Genomic DNA, 18,649 nt, shown 5'->3' with positions numbered 1-18,649 from the left:
AAATCCCATAATGCCCCCTTTTCGGGGTTTAAAACAAATTTAATTACGGTATGTAGTGCGTTTTCCATGGATGAGGGTTTGGCGTTTGTAATTTAAAAATGCGAAGGATCATAAATTTACCCCAACGCCCCGGGCCCTGTGGCTGACCAAAAGTCATGAACCCTTTCCCCAAAATTTTCGCACGGTGTTTTTACGATTTATTGGGGATTTTTCCCGGTCTAGTATTTTGTTTTTTAGCGAGACGGAGTGGCTTTTAACTGGATTTTCCAGAAAAGCCCCGGGAAAAGGCTTTGGGAGAAATGGGGTTTCTCTGCGGGAAAATGGGGTGGTCTTTTAAATTTTTCTATGTCTTGCTGGGTGTAGATTCTCCTAAAAAGCTAATGGTCCGGGGGGTTAAATAACCCCAGGAAAGAGATCCCTGGGTCGAGTTGTGAGGGGGGCCCAATTTGTTTTTTTGCGCTTTTGGGTGAAGTACCCAGGTGTCTTCTTTTTATATAACGTTGGCAATTCCAGAGAGCATTTCTTTCTTTCCCGATCTTTGTGACGTTTCTTGATTTAGGCGTGGGGAAAAGTAAAAAGTGTTTCTGTGGTTACGGGGTAGTTCTTTTGTAACACTTTTTGGTTGGGCGTACGGTGATTTACAGGGATGAATTTTTTGATCGGGACAGCTTTCCATGGGGACGGCCAGTACCCCGGTGACTTCAAAAGGATGACGCGAATTCATCGGGCAAGAGAGTTGCAAAAGGGAAGGCTTTGGTTTTTACTTGTCTTTCTAACTCGCATTTTTGTTGCACCCCCTTATGATATAATGATTTTATCTGTTTGTCGGATGTGTTTTTCGACTATACAAATTTGGAATTCATGAAGTAAAAAATACCCATGGTTTTTTTCCACAGGAATCTTTACCCTTGTTAGAAAAATTTTTTGACCCGGTTTTGTTTCTAAAAAAAATTTAATTTTGGTTTTCCCGGGGCGGACCCGCGTGAATCCGAATAACGGGTTTTCTTTAGTTTGGTAAAAGCGAAGTGATGTCTTGCGTAGTAAAGGGCTGTAGCGCCCCGGGGGAAAGGGAAATCTCCGGCCAGCTATCTTAGTTGCAAAGCCCTCGTAAAAAAACATCGTAGGGTTTAAAAGTTCCCGGGAAATTTCATGGTAGGGGTTTCCAAAAGGGTGTAGCCAATGGGAAAGTCTAAAAGAAGTATGGCCAGTGTAAAAAGGGTTCCCTGATCTTAGTTTGATTTTTCCTGTTCGAAAACGGGCACATAAGATGTTTTCAGGGAGTTTTTTGGGCCAACTGCTGAAAAATTTAGTTTTTCCCATGTCCCCCGTAAGGGTCAGAGTTTTGGTACTCTTACAGGTTCCGTCGGTTTTCAATTCCCCGGTAGCGTAAGGCTACGAAAAAAGAATTTTGTTTGTTTTGAGTCCAAATTAAGTGAGCGGGGGCCCTAAGGACGTTGTGCCATTTTGGGAAACATTCGAAAACATTGTGAATACCCATTTTCCCTGAACGAAAAGTCCCCCTTTTCCATTAAGACGACTGAGATGTGCGAGGGTGAAAACCCCCCCACAGTGATATATCGTGCGAGATATTTCCATTTTGCATTGTAAACCTCTCCCATAATTATTCGGAAAGTTGTAAAAATTTGTAAAAAGGTCTCCGTGGAGTTTGGAGTTGATGAGGGAAATTGTTTCCCCAAAACATCAAAGAGGGGGGAGGGCGGGGGAATTTTAAAGGGATGCTTTTCCACCAAAATCGAACCAATCGGGGGCGAATAAATTTTTAAGGGAAAGAGAAATTTAAAATAACCCAAACATCAGGGAAAACTTTGAAACCCCAAAATGGGACTATTTTTTACGGAATTAAATAAAATTTTTTATATATAAAAAGAAATTAAAAAGTATGTACGGGCGCACGAATAAAAGCCCCCGGATTATAGATATATACATTTTGCACGTGCGGATTGGGTAGTCCTGGCATTGGGCGCGTTTTGAAGGGGTGGGGGCGGGGAAATTTTAATAATTAAAAATATAATATGCATGTTTTAAAATTTTGTGGGCCCGGGTTTTCGGACTCCCCAAGGACATATTATATATGCGGGTATAAATGGGTGAGTAAAAATGCATTTTGTTTGCGCAGGGGTATATTTTAAAAAAAATTTATTTGCGTTTTTTAATCTATGTGTATGGGTTTTGCGCGGTTGCAGTTTTTTGTTTTTCCCCTTTGTTTTTTGTAAGATTCAGGAATTTATTCGAAATTTGCTATTTGAAAAATATGATTAGCGCTTTCACTGGTGGGGCCCGGAGTCGTTTTCTTCAAACGGCCAAGTTAAGCGTATATATTTTTCAAAATTTTAAATTTTTTAAGGGGTTTTTCGAAAAGCTATTCATAGGGGTTAAATGCAAAGTTTATCCCAGTGAGCGAATTTAATGGCAGAGGGAAAATAATAAATACGCATTGTATTAATTATCATATTCCCATGGATATGGAGTTCTGAAATTTTGTGACCTTGTAGAGATGTACTTGAAAAAAAGCAACCTCATACAAAGATGAAAAATAAGGGCCCTAAAAATAGTAAGAATAAATTTTTGAAAAGGCCACAGGGTCCCATACGGAAAAACCCCTTTTTATTTAGGAGGGTTTTCCTTTAAATGGGAATTTTACATGTTGTATTTTTATGAAATACCTTTTGACTTTTGTGCCGAGTTTTTGAAAATCTTTACTGGGTCTGGGTGAAGAAAACCGGGAATTGGAAACCCCCTATGTTATTATACATAAATTTAATTGAGAAATATAAGCCGGGGCCCGTCCTTCCCTCTGGAAATTAAAAATTTAGTTTTTAAAATTTTTATAGAGTGGCCGGAAAATGTTTAATGGTAGGAAACGAATTCCACCCCCAGTGTCTAAATGGTTCGTTTTTTTCCAACTTTTATCCATTTGTTTGGAAAAAAAAACATTTTTCCCCCCAATGCTTTTGGGGGTTTTGGGTTATTTAACGGGCCCCAAGGGGCAGTTGGGGAAGGAATTGGGGAAAGGTGGGGGCCCCCGCCCCCAAGAACGTGAATTGTAAATGTTTTTGGGGGGTCCCGGTTCGATTTCCCTTTGGGGCGTGTGCGAAAAAATTGGCAAAAAGTTGTGGGGAATTGTATTTTCTATAGCATCTAGCTTTTTGTTTTTTAGATAAAGAATTTTAGCTTTTTCTTTTTTAGGGGAAAAACTCTGAAACAGGGGTGGGGAAAGTTCGAAAATTTTAGGATGTTGAAATATGTTTTAGAGGCGGGATTTTGGTTGGTCGAAAGGATTTTGGGAAAGAATTTTTTAATTTGTTGGAACTCTAAACGCTAGAAGGTGATTAAAGGGGGTGATTCCCAATCATGGGGAACGTTAAAAAATTTAGTTGAAACGGGTGAAAAATTTTTGTTTTGGTTTTGGGAAATTGTTGGGAAAGTTGGGAAACAACAAAAACAGGTGGTTCGGGATAACAAACCAAATTTCCGACAGGGGAGTATATGGGGTTTTTGGGTAAAAGGAGAGTGCAGTGATCAAGACGAAAAAAAATTTCTACAAGGGCAGAATTATTTGAAAGGTTACGATTCCGGGCCCCCTTTTTAGCAGCGGCAAAAGGCAAAATAGTGGTTTTTGTAGTGAAGAATCGGGGTTTGCCCTGGATGGAGGGTTTGGCGATGCCAACACATCTAAAACCCCAAAAAAATTGGGAAAATATTGTTTTTAAAACCTGGTTCTATATGGGGCAATTTTAACTTATCGATATGGACGATCCGGGTTTGGGTTGATTAAGATTTTGGCTTTGGTTGGAAGGTGGGAAACTCTTATCTAATGGGGGGTCCTACGTAATGTGCTAAAATTTTTTTTTTTTTTTTGGGTTTTTGTTTAATAAGAAAAATAATTCCTTTTTTAAATTTGCCAGGATTCCCGGGTTAAAGTAATAGTATTTGCTTCTCTTTTTAGCTTAATAAGTTTTTGTCGCGCTTCTTCGAAATATCGTAAAAATTTATTAAATAGGGGGTTTTTATATATTTTGGTAAGTAGGCTCTAGGGGGTTTTCCCAATGGTTTGATACGCGGAGGAAAATTGGTAGCCCGCCCGAATATTAGTCTTTATGGCGAAAATTTTGGGTTTCCTTCTTTTGGAAGGGTTTGGGATTATAAGAAACATGGCGGTTTGAATTTTAACCCAATGTTTTCTTTGCGCTTTGTGTCTTTAAATATTCTACTAATAATGAGGGTGATCGTTCATCGACCATTTGTTTGGGGGTAATAAGCGGTATTTTTAAAGTTTTGGTTTATGAATTCTTTTTAGGACGGTATTAAATTTGTTTGGGGAAGTTTCCCCTTTGAGGTAAGAATAGCTTTAGAAGCCCGTAAATAAAAATGAATTTTTTTGGTTAAAAGCGTCGGCATCGTTTTTGAATTGGCTTCTTTTAATGGAAGTATGGAGTTTTTATTTAAAAAAAATTTGCATTGTTAGAATATATTTATTTCCGTTATTGTGATGGGAAGGGCCCTATATGTCTAGTGAAATTTTGTCGAAAAGCTTTTTCCGGGGGGGGTTATCTTTAAAATTTCATAGGTTTTTTGGGTTTTTGACGCGCTTTAATTTTTTTAAATTTGGGCCCATTCGCGACTTTTTCTAAAAATTCTTGAATATTGGTTTTCATCGTTTTCCCAAAAATAATGAGGGCAAAAGTCAAATTAAAATTTTTTGAACCCCTTTTTAGGCCCCCACCGTAGGCTGATGCATGATTTTCCAAAATTAATTTTACGCTTTTGAAAGGGGATAAAATGATCGACTAGTTTTTGGGCAAATATTTTTTTATGTTATCGGGGTATCGTAAAAAAATTTCTTATTTGGTTAACAATGTGGGGCCCAAGGAAGGTCATCAAATTTTTTGCGTTTTGCAAATGCTAAGGAATTTAAATTGTAGTTTGGGTTAAAACACCCTTTAAAAAAGGAGCGTTTTAAAATTTTTTTTAAATTTTTGGGTTCTACTGTGTCGATTATTCGTTCGTTTTGGGGATAGATTTTTAAAGGGGTTTGACTTGATTTTTTTTACTTTTAAATTTTTCCGAAAACAAAAGTTTTTCATAAACGGGTAAAGTTTTTGGGGGGTAAAAATTAAAGTCGGCTCCTTTGTAGAAGGATTTTCCGGTTCAAAATTATAAAAATTTTAAATGATATCTTTTTGTTTTTTAGTAGATTGTCTCTAATTTCTGTATTTTACTTTGCTGGGAAATTTTGGGAGGAGAGGGTGGTATAATTGGAACGGTTCTGAAATTGCGGGATCCACATAAAAGAAATTCTAAATTTAAATTCGCTTTTTGACATTTTTGAAATCGTGATTTTTGTTACCCGAGATTTGGAACCTTCTCGTCTGAATGGGAAATTTATTCCGTTTATTGGGTAATTAGGATTGTCGTATTTTATTGGGGAAGGAAATTAGAGCTTTTTTTTAATTTGATTGACAAAAGGGTCAAGGTCTGTTTGAAAAAATAGGATTCGTGGTTTTGACTCGTCGTTTCTAAAAGCGAATATTGGTAAAACTAAATTGTGGGTGGTTTTCGAGTTTAAAGCTTTCTGCGTTATTTTTTAATGACCCCCTTTTTGTTTTTGTTTTCCCTAATTATATTTGTAATTTAGTTTTCCCAATTAAAAGGATTTGGGAGGGTAGGTTTTTTAAGATTTGCACCAAACCCAAAGGGTTTTATGGTCCGTTAAAATTTTAAAGGTTTTGGTTTTGGGGAAGGTCTTAAATGTAATACAATATATAAGGGCAAAGCATTTTTTTCAATTTAAATTTAATTTTTGGTTCTGCGGTTATTTAAAAAATTCGAGAGTTTACCGGAGACAGAAAGATTTTTCCTACCGGTCCCTGACTTAAATTCCCCCCCCCCCCCCCCCCCCCAAAAAAATGGGGGGCGTTATGAGGGCCGTCGGTATTTTAATATTAAAAAAGGTTTTGAAAAAATCGGGATTTTGAAAAATGGGGTTTGGCATAATCCCGTGTTTAAAGATTTTGAAAGTTCTACTTGTTTTAGTTCCCAAAATTGAAATGCTACCCTTTTTCAACAAAGGGGTAAGGGGGTTTTCGCGATTTTGGAAAAAAGTTAGGAGGGAATTTTCTGTAAAAACCCCCCAAAAAACTGAGAAAGTTTTATATTTTGGATTTTTGGGATTTGGGGGAAAGTGCATTATCGATTTTTTTTTTCCCCGGGGTTTCCTGGGTTTGGGACCCCGGGTTGCCCCCTATTATATGGCCAAAAATAAGAAAATTTCGTCCCTTTTAAAAAATTTCACATTTACCCGGGCCCTTGTAATTGTAAATTCGCGTCGCGAAAATCTTTGCTTTAAATTTTTGCTTTTAAATTTTCGTGTTTTTTAATTTTCGCGCGGGCTTTAAAAGAAATTTGTCGCCCAGGTAGACGAAAAATTTCTTTTCCTTTTTCCCAATAAACATTACCCTAAGTTTTTGGGAAAGTAGGGGGTGCTTTTTTTTAATTGAAGGGGCATGGTTTAAATTTGGGAAAAGCCCGTATGGCGTAGAAAAAATCCCATTTTATGTGCGTTTTAGAGGACATAAAAAAATTTGGGGGAAAACCCGGAAGCAAAAATCAAATATTAAAAAGGTTTTTGGCTGTTTTCCTATTGTAAGTATATCTGAAATTTTTGGGAAAGGGGATTTTGGTTTTCCCTATAGTTTTTCGTTTAGTCCTTGAAAAGTCTAAACCCCATACCCCAAACTTTTATTGCCTTGGAATCGGGTTTTTTTCGGGTACTTCCAGACGGGTGAATTATACGGTGAGTAGAATACTCGATTTAAATTTTTTTTAGAAATTTAGGGACTTTTTTATAAATTTTTCTTTTTATGGACGGGGGGAAAAACCTGTTTTGCTTATTAGGTATAGGGGATTCGTAAATAGTGGGAAATGAAAGTTGAGTTGCGTTTGTAGTTCCAAAGGGTTTCGTTAGGAAAAGGTTTTTCATCCGAAGCTTTGGAGAATTGACAAGGGACGTGTTCAATCTTTTCAGGATTTAAATGTTCGAGTTTAAAAGTTGTCGACATCATGTGGTCGATCAAAATTTAATAGAATGGTCTTTGGGGTCGAGAAAACCCCTGGGGTTCTCGCAAAATCAAAGGAATCGGGAAATTCATCTCCCTTTTCCCGGGGGTTCCCCCGACTCTCGGAAAATTTTTTAAATTGAAAAGACTTTGAATCCCCAAGGTTTCAATGTAGGGGGTGGTTTTGGTCTCCCCCTTTTGGGTCTTGGAAGGCACGGAAAAGGCCCTAAGGTTTCAGGTAAATTATTTTAATACCCCCATTTTGGGCTTTTTCATTAAGTGTTTTACGCCGTGCCCAAAGGGTTCTTGTTACAATACAGAATTTTTTCCCAAATTCTTTTTCAAAAGGTACAAAGGCCAAAGGGTTTTTCGGCCCTTTTAAATGTATTCTCCCTTTTCTTCATCTTAAAAAAGATTACGGTGAGCCCTAAGTTCGTACTATCTTTAATATTTATAGGCCCCTGGCGGAGATTCGAACTAAAAAATTTCTCCCGAGGGTATTCGTTTTTGAAATCCTTTCAGTGGGTTTTAAAAATTTTGGGAAAGTATTTTTTTTCGTTGATTGAGTAACAAGTGCGTCTCCGAAAAAAACCCCCATGTCAGCGGGGGTTTGAAGGGGTTAAGTACCCAGTAAAATTTTTGGATTGGAAATGTAAAAAGCCAAAAAAGGAGTCACAGTCCCTTTTCCCCAAGAGTAGCTTTTTTATTTTTTAAGGACAAAGGGGAAAGGGCGATAGGCCCTGATGAAAAAATTTTAAACCTTTTAATTTTGAAAAAATCTTTTTTCCTTTAAAAAAGGGGTTCCCCAAAATCCCCTTTTTTGGGGAAGCAAATGAGTCTGATAGGGCATGGAATAAAAAATAGGGGGCCGGGGTTTCCCCCCCAAACAGAATTTAATGGTTTTTGGAACCTTAAAATTATTTTAGTTTAGAAGAGGGTCCCTCGAAGGGGTATAATATTAAACTTTTTTTTAGATTTAAGGAGGTAATACGAATTGTTGTTTGAAAGATTTTTACCGGGCCAAAAGGGCAATCCTGAAATTCCTTTATTTAGATAAATGCGGGGGGGTATTTGGTTTAAAAGAAGGTTAAATCGTTTTGGGGTTTTAATTTTGTTTAAATTGCAGAAATTTGAGGAGTGGTTGGAATAGATTTTGAGTGAGGGAAACAAGTTTGTCCCATTTGGGGGCGTCCCATCGGGGTTGTTCCGGGGGAGTTTGGATTTTCCGGGAAAGCTTTTGGGGGTTTTCCCCATTTGCAAAAAAAGTGCTGGGTCGAGCTTGATTTTTCTCGAGGATTTTTATAAGCAAATTTCCGACATTCCGTCATAAATGACCGGAACCCTTTCAATTAACCCACAGATTTAGTTTGTGGAAAATTTGGGGCCCGGGTTTACCTTGGGGTTCAAAAAGGGTTTTAAGAAGGGAGCGTGAAGAAATTTATTCGGAATTATTAAATTTTAGGAGGGGGTTTTTTTAACGTTATTTACGGTTTGTCGGGCCGTCGGATAATTTTTTGTCGCACGAGGTTTGGGGTATAAGCCCGATTAAAAGGCGATTTTTTTTCTTTTGAATTTTTCTGTTCTAAAATTTTAGAAAATTGGGTGGCTGTGGGCCCAAGGCTTTGTTAAAAAGTTTTTGGGTCGTTCTAATTTCACGCGGATATAAACAGAAGGTAGTCCGTTAATAAAAAATATTAGTAACACTTTTTCAATGTTTTCTTTAACTCGTCCCTCAAGATTTTCCCCAAATATCAGCTTTTCCGTCTATGATTGGGCCCTTTTTAATTCTTGAACACGCGATTTAAACAAAAATATTTTCGTTATGTTTTAAGGGAAAATGGGTTTTTAATTTCCTCGATTTGTCAAATTAAAAAATTTTTTGGACCGGGGGAAATAAAGTTTTTAAAAAAACGGGGGGGTTAAAAATTTGTAAGCTTTGGGAAAAAATTTGACTCCTTCCGGGTTGCGGCATAGGCAGGGCCCCTTTTTAAATTTTTTAATAATTAAAGAACAAGTGATTATTCTTTATTTTTCGGGTTAGTTGGGAAATGTTCTTTTGAAATTTTTTGTTTAAAATGGAGGGCGGAATTTTTTGACCGTCGAAATTTTGGGATTTTTGGTTTTCTATGGTCTTTTTTGCGAATACGGGAGGTTTTTATGAGAAGGAGTAGGGGGTTGTGTTTTTATTTATCGTTTAAAGTTCCTGCATGTGGGGAAAAATGTTTGACCAGGGGATGCGTCTGATAACGAGTTACTTGTTCCGATAATTTTTTATAAGGGTTTAAATTTTGCCCGCAATGGGTTTTGAAATTTCCCGGTTTTTCCGGAAAAGTTTTTCCATGTTTCATTTGCTCTAATGTCCGGTTTTAAGGGGGTGTTTTTTTTGGGGGGAAGGGGGGGGGGGGAAGAGGGGGGGGGGGGGGGGGGGGGGTTTTTGGGGCGTTTGGGGGGGGGGAGGTAAAAAAAGGGGGGGGGGCCCCGGGGGGGGGGGGTGGGTTTCTGGGGGGGGGGGGGGGGGTTTTCTGGGGGGGGGGGGGGGGTTGGGGGGGGGGGGGGGGGGGCGGGTTTTGGGTTTTAAAAGAGTTGGGGGAATTGGGGGGGGCTTGGGGGGGGGGGTGGGAAAAAAAACAAAACCCCCCGAAAAAAAAACAAACCAAAAAAAAACTAAGAAAAATTTTTTCCCCCCAAAAACCCAAAAACCGGCCTTTGCCAAAAAAAAAAAAAAAAAAAAACCAAGGGGGGGGGGGGGGGGGGGGGGGGGGAAAAAAAAAAAAAAAAAAAAAAAAAAAAAAAGCCTTTTTTTTTTTTTGTTGGTTTGGGTTTTTTTTGGGGGGTTTTTTTTTTTGGGGTGGTTTTTTTTGGGTTTTTTTTGGTTTTTTTTGGGTTTTTTTTTTTTTTGGGGGTTTTTTTTTTTTTTTTTTGGGCCCCTGGGTAGGCCCCCCCCCCCCAACCCCCCCCCCCCCCTTGCCGAGAACTTTGAGAAATTTTTTTTGGGGGAAAGTTTTTGGTTGAAGGGTTTCCCCCCGGGGGGGTCGGTTGTCATTTTAAAGGGAAATAAAAGGGATTATTTTTACAAGTTAAAAAAAATTGTTTTCAAAAACCCAGGGTCCCTTTTCAAAATCTTTTTTTTTTTTATTTGGGGTGCGCTTTTTTTGGGGGGGGGGGGGGTTTTTTTTTTTTTTTGGTTTTTTTTTGATTTTTTGTTGTTGGGGTTTTTGTTGTTTTTTTTAAAAAAAAAAAAAGGAAAAAAAATTTCGGCCCCGGAATGAAAAAACCAAAAGGTTTTTTTTTGGGGGGGGTTTTTTTTTTTTAAAGGGGAATTTGGGTAAACCCTGGTTTTTTATTTGGGTTTTTTGTTTTTTAAGTTTTTTATCATGGAAAAAAACCGGTAAAAAAAAAAAAAAAAAAAAAAATTCCCAAAAAAAGGGGCCCGGAAAAATGATGATTTGGGGAAAAACCGGGGTAAATAAGGGGGGGGGGGGGGGGGGGGGGGGGGGGGGGGGGGAAATTTTTGGGGGGGGGGGGTTTTTTTCCCCCCGAATTTAGCTTTTTTTTCAGAAAAATTGGGAAGGTGAGAATAATTTTTAATGTTTTGGGGAAAGGGGAAATTTTTTTAATTTAATTAATTGGGCGGGGAAAAAACCCTCGAAGAAAAAGGGGAGGTTGTAAGAAAATTAAAATTTTCCGGCCCTTGGTAAAATTTGAAAGTGGGTTTTGGTTTTGGGGGTCTTCGAGAATTTTTAAATTTTTCCCGTAGGGCCGGTTGGAAAGGGTGCCTGCTTGGTTTTCGGGGCGGGGTCTGATTTTTCGGGGCGAAAAAAAAGGAAAAAAAAGAAAAACCAAATTTCCCCACCCGGGGGTTAAATTTAAATTTTACCCAATGAATTTAAAATTTAAAAATAAAAATTTTTCTTTTTTGGGGTAAAAATTGAATTTTTGGGGGCTCCCGGGGGTTTGTCGTGGAATTTAAAAATGGTTAATGAAGGGGGCGGAAAAAAGATGAAAAAAGGGGTTTAATTTATTTGGGGGAGGAAAAAGAAAAATCAATTGGGTTTTTAATTAAATTAACCTTTTATGTTCCGGGGAAATTTAAATTTTTTTAATTTAAACCCTGTTAATTTTTTTAAAATTTTTAAAAAAGGGCCTTGGTTTTAATAAAACCGGTTGGAAAAAAGGAAGGAATTTTTTTAACATTTTTTTGGGAGGTAAAAAATTAAACTTTCGGGTTTTTTAAAAATTAATTTTTTAATAATTGGAAAAATTTTTAAAAAAGGGTTTTAATAATTAAAAAAATTTTAACAAAATTTGGAAAAATTAGTTAAAGTTTTTAAATTTAAATTTAAATAATAATTTAAGATTTTTAAAAAAGTTTGAAATAACAAAAATTTTCAATGAAAATCAAAAATCACTGTTTAGTTGGTTTTGGAAAGGAATTCCCCAATTTTGGAAAATGCAGGGGGATTAAAAGCATTTAAAAAATAGAGAGATAGGTGTAATCCCGGTTTTTCCCGGGTTTTCAGGGCCTGGTCTTAAAAGGCTTTGTGCGGGCGTTTTACTTTATGAACGTTAAACTTGAGAGATTTGCGAATTTACCTTCTGAAGGAATAATTAAAAGGGTATGAGGAGGTTTGGAAAAGAGGGGGAATATAAAATTTTTTTTTTTTTTTTTTTTTTAAAATCTATATTAAAAGTTTAAAAAGGTAGCTTCAAGCATCGATAATTTAATTGTTTAAATAGGGAATTTAATTTTTTTTAATAATCATTAAACCAATGTCTTGGGTTTGGTAAAGTAGTTTGTTTGGTTTTTAAAAAAGAAAGAGAAATTTAAACAGGGGAAAAAGGGGAGAAATGTACGGTTGCCCGTGGATTCCGGTCCCCCAAGGTTAAGGGGACGTTCACTTTACAGGGAAAGGCAGTTTAGAATCAGTTAAATAACAAATTACCTCTTTTGACAGGGTTGGTTTTTAAAAGTTTGCAAAAAGGGTAAGGTGGAGTACACTGTAAATAAATTTAAAATCCAAAATGAAGACACTGTAGGGGGGGGGGGTGGTAAAGAATTTGCAATTATTGGAAAATGCAAGGGATTAAAAAACATAAAAAAAAGAGAGGGAGGTTTTTACCTCCGGGTTTTTTCCGGGGGTTTCAGGGCCGGGGTTTTTAGGCTTTTAAAGCTAAGGTTTACTTTTTCTAAAAAATGCATTTGAATGATTTGCGAAAATTTTCCTTCTGACCGGGTAAATATTCTAATTTGTACTAGGAAGGGGTTAGCGGTTATTCAATTTGTAAAGGAGGGTAAGGGGTACGGGATTACATCAAATAAGTAGCAGTAATACAATAAAAAAACCCTATATAATATATTTTAATTTCAAGTACAACAAGTTTAAAAAGACATGCGATATCGGGGTTAAATAAGTTAAAAAGTTTTCGAGAAAAAAATTGGGAAAATAAAAGACGATTGAAAAGCAGGCGTAGGGAGTAAGAATCGTAAATCAATAATAATATATGGGTTATGTCCGTATTCAAAATTTAGAGTTCGTAAAGGGAAATAAGTTGAGTTCGAAAATTTAGTGGTTAAAAAAATTTAAATTTAAAAATAATGATTAAAAAATAATGGGGTGTCCGTCGCGCTTTTCTATTTTTGGGTATGGGTTTTAACTGGTTAAAATTTCCACAAGGTTAGGGCAAAGTTTTTGTGCCTTGAGATGGTACACTTTGTTTCTATGTTTTTCCCTTGAAATTTAAGGCCCGAAGAGCCCCCGGACCTCGATCCCAAAGGGGGGTATGTCTCGAGTTTCAGAGCTCCCTTTGTAATTGGTTGGTTGGTTGCTGGATAATTTTACTTCTGACTGCGGCGGGGGTCACTTTCCGTTCCGTGCCCGGGGGCCGGGGTTTTTATACCCAAAAATGGGGCCCCCTCCTCCCCTCGGGCGAGGGTCAGCCAAAAGGGGGGGAGAGTGTGGGGGGGGAAGTCCGGAGAAATTTTTCCAGGGAGAGATTTCGACGGTTTTGTCCCGGAGAGAGGCTTTTTAGTTTGCGATGCGGGGATTCCCAGGGGACTCATCGCTTTAAAGGTTTCAACGGTTTTTTTCTTTGTTTGCGGGGCGGTGCCCTTTTTGAATCACCGCCCATGCGGCTTGCAAAAGGGCCTCTTTTTTCTTGATAAACGATTTGGGAGGTGGTAACGTGTTTCAGCATTCTCAGCATTGCATTTACGCTTTTGTTTTAGAGCCCTTTTAGAATCTTCTGGATTTTTTCCTTTCGAGTAAAGCGGTTCAAATTGGGAAAGAGCTTTCATACATAATTATTTAATTATTAGTATACTTCTTTTAAAAACGATTATTATATAAATATTTTTAAGGGATAAAAAGTTTGTTGTTAATATTATATTTTATATTCGTGAAAATATTTAAAAATTTTAAAACTATTAATAATACATTTTTTAATATTAGTTTAAAGAATATTAATTTTTATAACCCGTCATTGAAATCGCCAGAAGAAAAACTTTTATGTCTGATACATTTATTTAAAACGCCAGAGAAACTTTGTCTTATACGTCATTTTAAATCGCCAGAGAAAAAAATAGGGGGTCTCAAAGTATCGTTTAATAATATTTAAAATTTGGGTGTTTGTTTTCCCCTTTTTTAACGTTTAAAATGAATTTTTTATATGTATAAATAAGTTCCCGGGGTCCCCGGGAAACTGCCCAATTTTTTACATATTTAATTTTTTCCAGGGTTTGGCCCGGAAGCCTGCAAAAAATCTCGGGGTATGTCAATAAGTGTCGGGAAGTGTCTCGGAACAAACCCCCTTTTACAAAAAATATATATATTTACTATATATAATTTTTGGTATGTAATACATATATACGTTCTTTAAACTTATTTTTAAATTTTTTCACAAATAATCAATGAGGATTTTTTATTAAAATAAAAAATTATAAATTTTTTTTAATTATATTATACCCTATTTAGTTAGTATTTTAGATGTTGTTTTTTTATTGGTTTTTTTTAGAAGAAATGTTTAGCCTACGATGGGGGGTATATTTTGATTAAATATTTGGTTTAAACCGGTCTTTTTATGCCAAATTTTGAGATTGTCATGGGCTAATAGGTTAAAAAAAAAAAAAAAGATTTAAGAAATTTAAATTTGAAATTGTCTGGACGTTACACCACATCCCCTTTTCTCATTTAAAATGTTTTCTTCCCCCCTCAGTCCCCCTGGCCCTCTATCGCCCGTTCGTTTCCCTTTCTGCGGGGAAGGGAAATTTTTCATTAGTCATCCGCGCTTTCTTTCCATGGAAACGTCACTCTACACCCATTTTTTGCCACTTTTTCTTACCCATCACGTTTCCCCGGCCCCACCTTATATACATCGCTCCATGGATCCCTTTTCCCCGTCACGACACAAAACGCTTCCCCAAATTTTCCTCTTTCACTCTTCGCATTTTTTCCTTTTACTCCCCAAAACATACTTTTATTTATTTATTTTTCTTTTCCCCTCGGGTTCCAAATTTTCTTTCTCGCCCCTGGTAGGCAAGTCCCGCTCCTTTTCCCACAGCCCTTTTTCAGGTTTTTCAAGCTCATCCGTCACCCCAAAAAAGCTTCCTAGATACCCCAGGGTTTTAACCCCTTCATCCATCGATCTTTGCATATGGATCCCTTCATCATTTTGTCACACAGTCTGCGCATCCCCCTTTTTTTTGGCGCTCGTGCTCCTTAAGCACTCTCTCGCATATCACACATATATCCTTTCCCAAATCTACGTACTTCCCCCCATCTAAAGAGGGCCCCCCCATTTGGGACCCACATTTCCCCTGGGGTAACCCTCCGTATTAACAATACTTATGGTTTAATCACTCCCCAGGGGCGGGCTTTTTCTTCCCCCCCATACCCGGGACCCCCCATTCACGCCGTTTACAAAAGTGACATCGATGTTAATCTCCCCATTCGGGCCCCCTGAACGAGGTTTAAAAAAAGATTGGCTCATTCAACAACATTCATCCCCCTTTGCAATTTATCCATTCCTCAATCACTCTACCACCGCTTACTCTCTCTGCTGCCCCCACCCCCTTTCTATTTTCACAAGGGGAAAAGACGCATTTCCCCCCCAAACCCTTTAGAGACGCTTTCCCGGCCGTTTTACATACTCTGTCCCTGTACGCCAAGTACGGCTCGATACACTTACCAAAACTGGAATACCGGGACCCCCAAATACATTTGCCCAAATCCCCCCTTAAAACCCCACACTTTACTCCAAGCTTTTTCTTTCCATCTCACGCACATCCCCTAACCCAAAGTCATTTACCACCACGTGCTGTTTACCGTTTCCCCTTTCGCACACAAAAACTATACCTATGGGCAAAGCCCCCACAAATCCATGCCTTTTTTACGGTTCTTGCAGCCCGGCTACCAAAATAAATCGACGTTCGCGCATACTCACCCAGATCACACATAACCGCATACGCCTCTGGGGAGTTTTATGACCACATTAAAGACCTTTTATTGTCAATTTTTTTCGCTTTCTTTTTTCTCTAAACGCTTCACGTATTCCGGACACAATTTGGACAAAAAACCCCAGTGAAACACATTTTCTCCCCTTTTAGCTTTTAAAATTCTAAAACACACTTTTTTTTTTAAAAACTTCATTGTGTCCTACACATCCACAAATTTTTGGGGAGTCTTTCCTTTTGGTGAATTTCCCCCTCATGTGCCCAAAGGGGAAGCACTTTTTGGACCTCAGCACATGAAAAAAATTTTTCACCCAAAGGCCTTCAAGGGACAAACACTCGTCCGTCACTCAGGAAACCCATTTTTATTGCACTCGTAAAAATTTTAAACACATTTCCGAAAGGGTTTAAAACTTTCTTGATTCCTACTCACAACACGCCCCACGTTCCCTAAATACTCCTATCCCCTCGCCTGCAAAACTTCCCCTCTACATTTTTCTAATTTAAAAACTTCACTTTGCCATATCATTTGGCAAAATCGTTCAGATATTTTTTGGGCCTATTGCGAGGCAGCTCAACCTTTTAGGCCAGCATTCTTAAAATGACCACACTCTCTTATTCTTTTCAACTTTCCCCCTCGCTATCGTTTTCCCTGCTAAACCCCCAAATTTCCCCACTTTCCCCACCCCTTTACCGCAATTCAGGACTGCTAAAATGTTAAACATTCCCCCTTTTCTTCCTCACTTTCACAATCGCACTTGCATCTCCCTTTTCACTTTACCGCCCTAACTCTTCTCTTTCGTTTTCACCGTTTTTACATTCACTTTCGACCTTTTCAACACGCCTTTTAACATTTTTCGCAATCACGCTTTGACAAAAGCTATTCCCCCTTCCGCCGTAGGCTAAATCCCGACTCGCTGACGCATTTCACTCATCCAGTTTCCCTTTTTATCCTCTTTTTTGCACCAAAAATTTTCATACTGTTCCTCATATTTTCCCCCCAATGTCCAGTATTTTCTCACTCGCACTCTTTGAAATTTGGTTGTTCCCGTAAACGGAATTTTCGGAGTTCCCCCACCAATTTCTCCCTACCCCGCATCTTACTCACTTCCGCAAAAGCTTCTTCTCTCCCTCATTTATTAATCAAGAACGAAAATTTTGAGGTTCGAGGCGAAACCAAAATACCCGGCCCCCCGTTTAAACCCTAAAGATGCTAGCTGCGATCCGCCGGGAAATTCCCGTGAAACGGCGGGCAGTTTGGGAAAACCAAAAAGTTTTGGGTTTCCCCGGGGGAAGTAGGTGCAAGTGAAAACTTAAAGGAATTGACGGAAGGGCACCACCAGGAGTGGAGCTGCGGCTTAATTTGACTCAACACGGGAAACCTCACCAGGCCCAGACACCGGAAGGATTGACAGTTTTGATAGCTCTTCTTGATTCGGTGGGTGGTGGTGCATGGCCGTTCTTAGTTGGTGGAGCGATTTGTCTGGTTAATTTCCCGATAACGAACGAGACTCTAGCCTGCTAAAAGGCGTACTTATGGTATCGCGAAGGCCCCGGCTTGGCTGGGGGTTTTTTACTACCAACGTACAAAAAAAATCTTCTTAGAGGGCAGGCGGCTTCTAGCCCGCACGAGATTGAGCCAATAACAGGTCGTGATGCCTTAGATGTTCTGGGCCCCCACGCGCGCTACACTGAAGGAATCAGCGTGTGTTCCCTGGCCAAAAAGGCCCGGGTAACCCGCGAACCTCCTTTGTGCGGGGATTGGGGTTGCAATTGTTCCATGAACGAGGAATTCCCAGAAGCGCGGTCATAAGCTCGCGTTGATTACGTCCTGCTCTTGTACACACCCCCCGTCGCTACTCCCGATTGAATGATTTAGTGAGGTCTTGGGAAATGGGTGCGCGGCAATGCCGGCATTGCGATGTTGCCGGGAAGATGACCAAACTTGATCATTAGAGGAAGTAAAAGTCGTAACAAGGTTTCCGTAGGTAAAACTGCGGAAGGATCATTAACGTTCCGGAGGCCCTGCTCTGCGTCGAAAAGTCCTCTCTTTTGGGAGAAAAAGCGCGCTTGCAGCAGTCGGCGACTGAAATAGACGCGCTGAAAGGCGCTCTCAGAGAAAAAGAAAATAACGGATTTGAAAGGAATTTTTTGTTGTGTTTTGATATAACACGGACGCCGTCGCGCCTTCTGGGCCGAAAGTAGTCGGCAAGCAGGCAGCGCGGGCCCCGGGGGTGTTCGACGACGATTCGGAGCAAAAAAAGTTCGCGATCACGCTCGTGTGTGTGCCATTCTCCGGCCACACACACACAGAGGTCGATTCGGCGTTTAGCGCGAACCGGTGGTAAAACCCATGCCCGCGCACGCGTGTGTGCAGCACCACGGGCGTTTGTTGACGCGCGCCCTTCCGTTGTCGGGGGCAGCGGTCAGCGTGCCGAGAAAAACACGGTTTTTGCGACCGCGAGTGCGAGCGAGGGACCCCCATATATTATTATAATATATATATTTAAAACAGAGAAGGGATCGATGATATTCGACCCAATCTGTCAACTGTGTCGGTCCGACGGTTTCTTCAAAGAGCTTCTGCCTCGGCTCTCCCGTTGCGGGAGAGACCGCTCCGAACGAGAAACACACAAAATCATCTTTGTGCCGTAACCTTCCTGGCGGGAGGCGGCGGTCCGCGCGCGTCCTTGGAGCGCGCGGACAGGTGATCAAAGAGCCACCACGATTTTTTCTCTCTCTCCGTCCGAGAAAGAGACCACGATGGTTGAACGAGAAGCGCGTTTCTTCGCGAACGAAAAAATTTGAACGATTACCCTGAACCGGTGGATCACTTGGTCGTGGGTCGATGAAGAACGCAGCTAATTGCGCGTCAACTTGTGTGATGGCAGGACACATGAACATCGACATTTCGAACGCATATTGCGGTCCCCGGATTTCAATTCCCGGACCACGCCTGGCTGAGGGGGCGTTTTAGTACCCCTAAATGCTTGCGTCCGAAAAGCGCGCACGGCCACGACGCGGGCGACCAGAGAATGGCGCGCGCGTCGCCTGTGCCCTGTGCAACGCTTTCAATGGGCGTACGAGCGATCGTTGGGGCGTTGCCCCAGGTGTCGGGGGGCCGCCC

The 18,649-nt window shown here is 39.6% G+C and overlaps 2 pseudogenes; both read left to right on the top strand.

The window, feature by feature from the left end:
• Nucleotides 1-16,811: 16,811 nt before the first annotated feature.
• On the top strand, nt 16,812-17,525 carry LOC146724493 (small subunit ribosomal RNA; annotated as a pseudogene; the record flags this gene model as incomplete).
• Nucleotides 17,526-18,336: 811 nt separating this feature from the next.
• On the top strand, nt 18,337-18,492 carry LOC146724492 (5.8S ribosomal RNA; annotated as a pseudogene).
• The last annotated feature ends 157 nt before the right edge of the window (nt 18,493-18,649 follow it).

Source organism: Nylanderia fulva, unplaced genomic scaffold (genome assembly GCF_048542155.1).
Source record: "Nylanderia fulva isolate GAGA-0341 unplaced genomic scaffold, ASM4854215v1 Scaffold1288, whole genome shotgun sequence".
Taxonomy (NCBI): domain Eukaryota; kingdom Metazoa; phylum Arthropoda; class Insecta; order Hymenoptera; family Formicidae; genus Nylanderia; species Nylanderia fulva.
The sequence above is the reverse complement of the archived record's forward strand: the minus strand, read 5'-3'. Positions and strand labels throughout refer to the sequence as shown.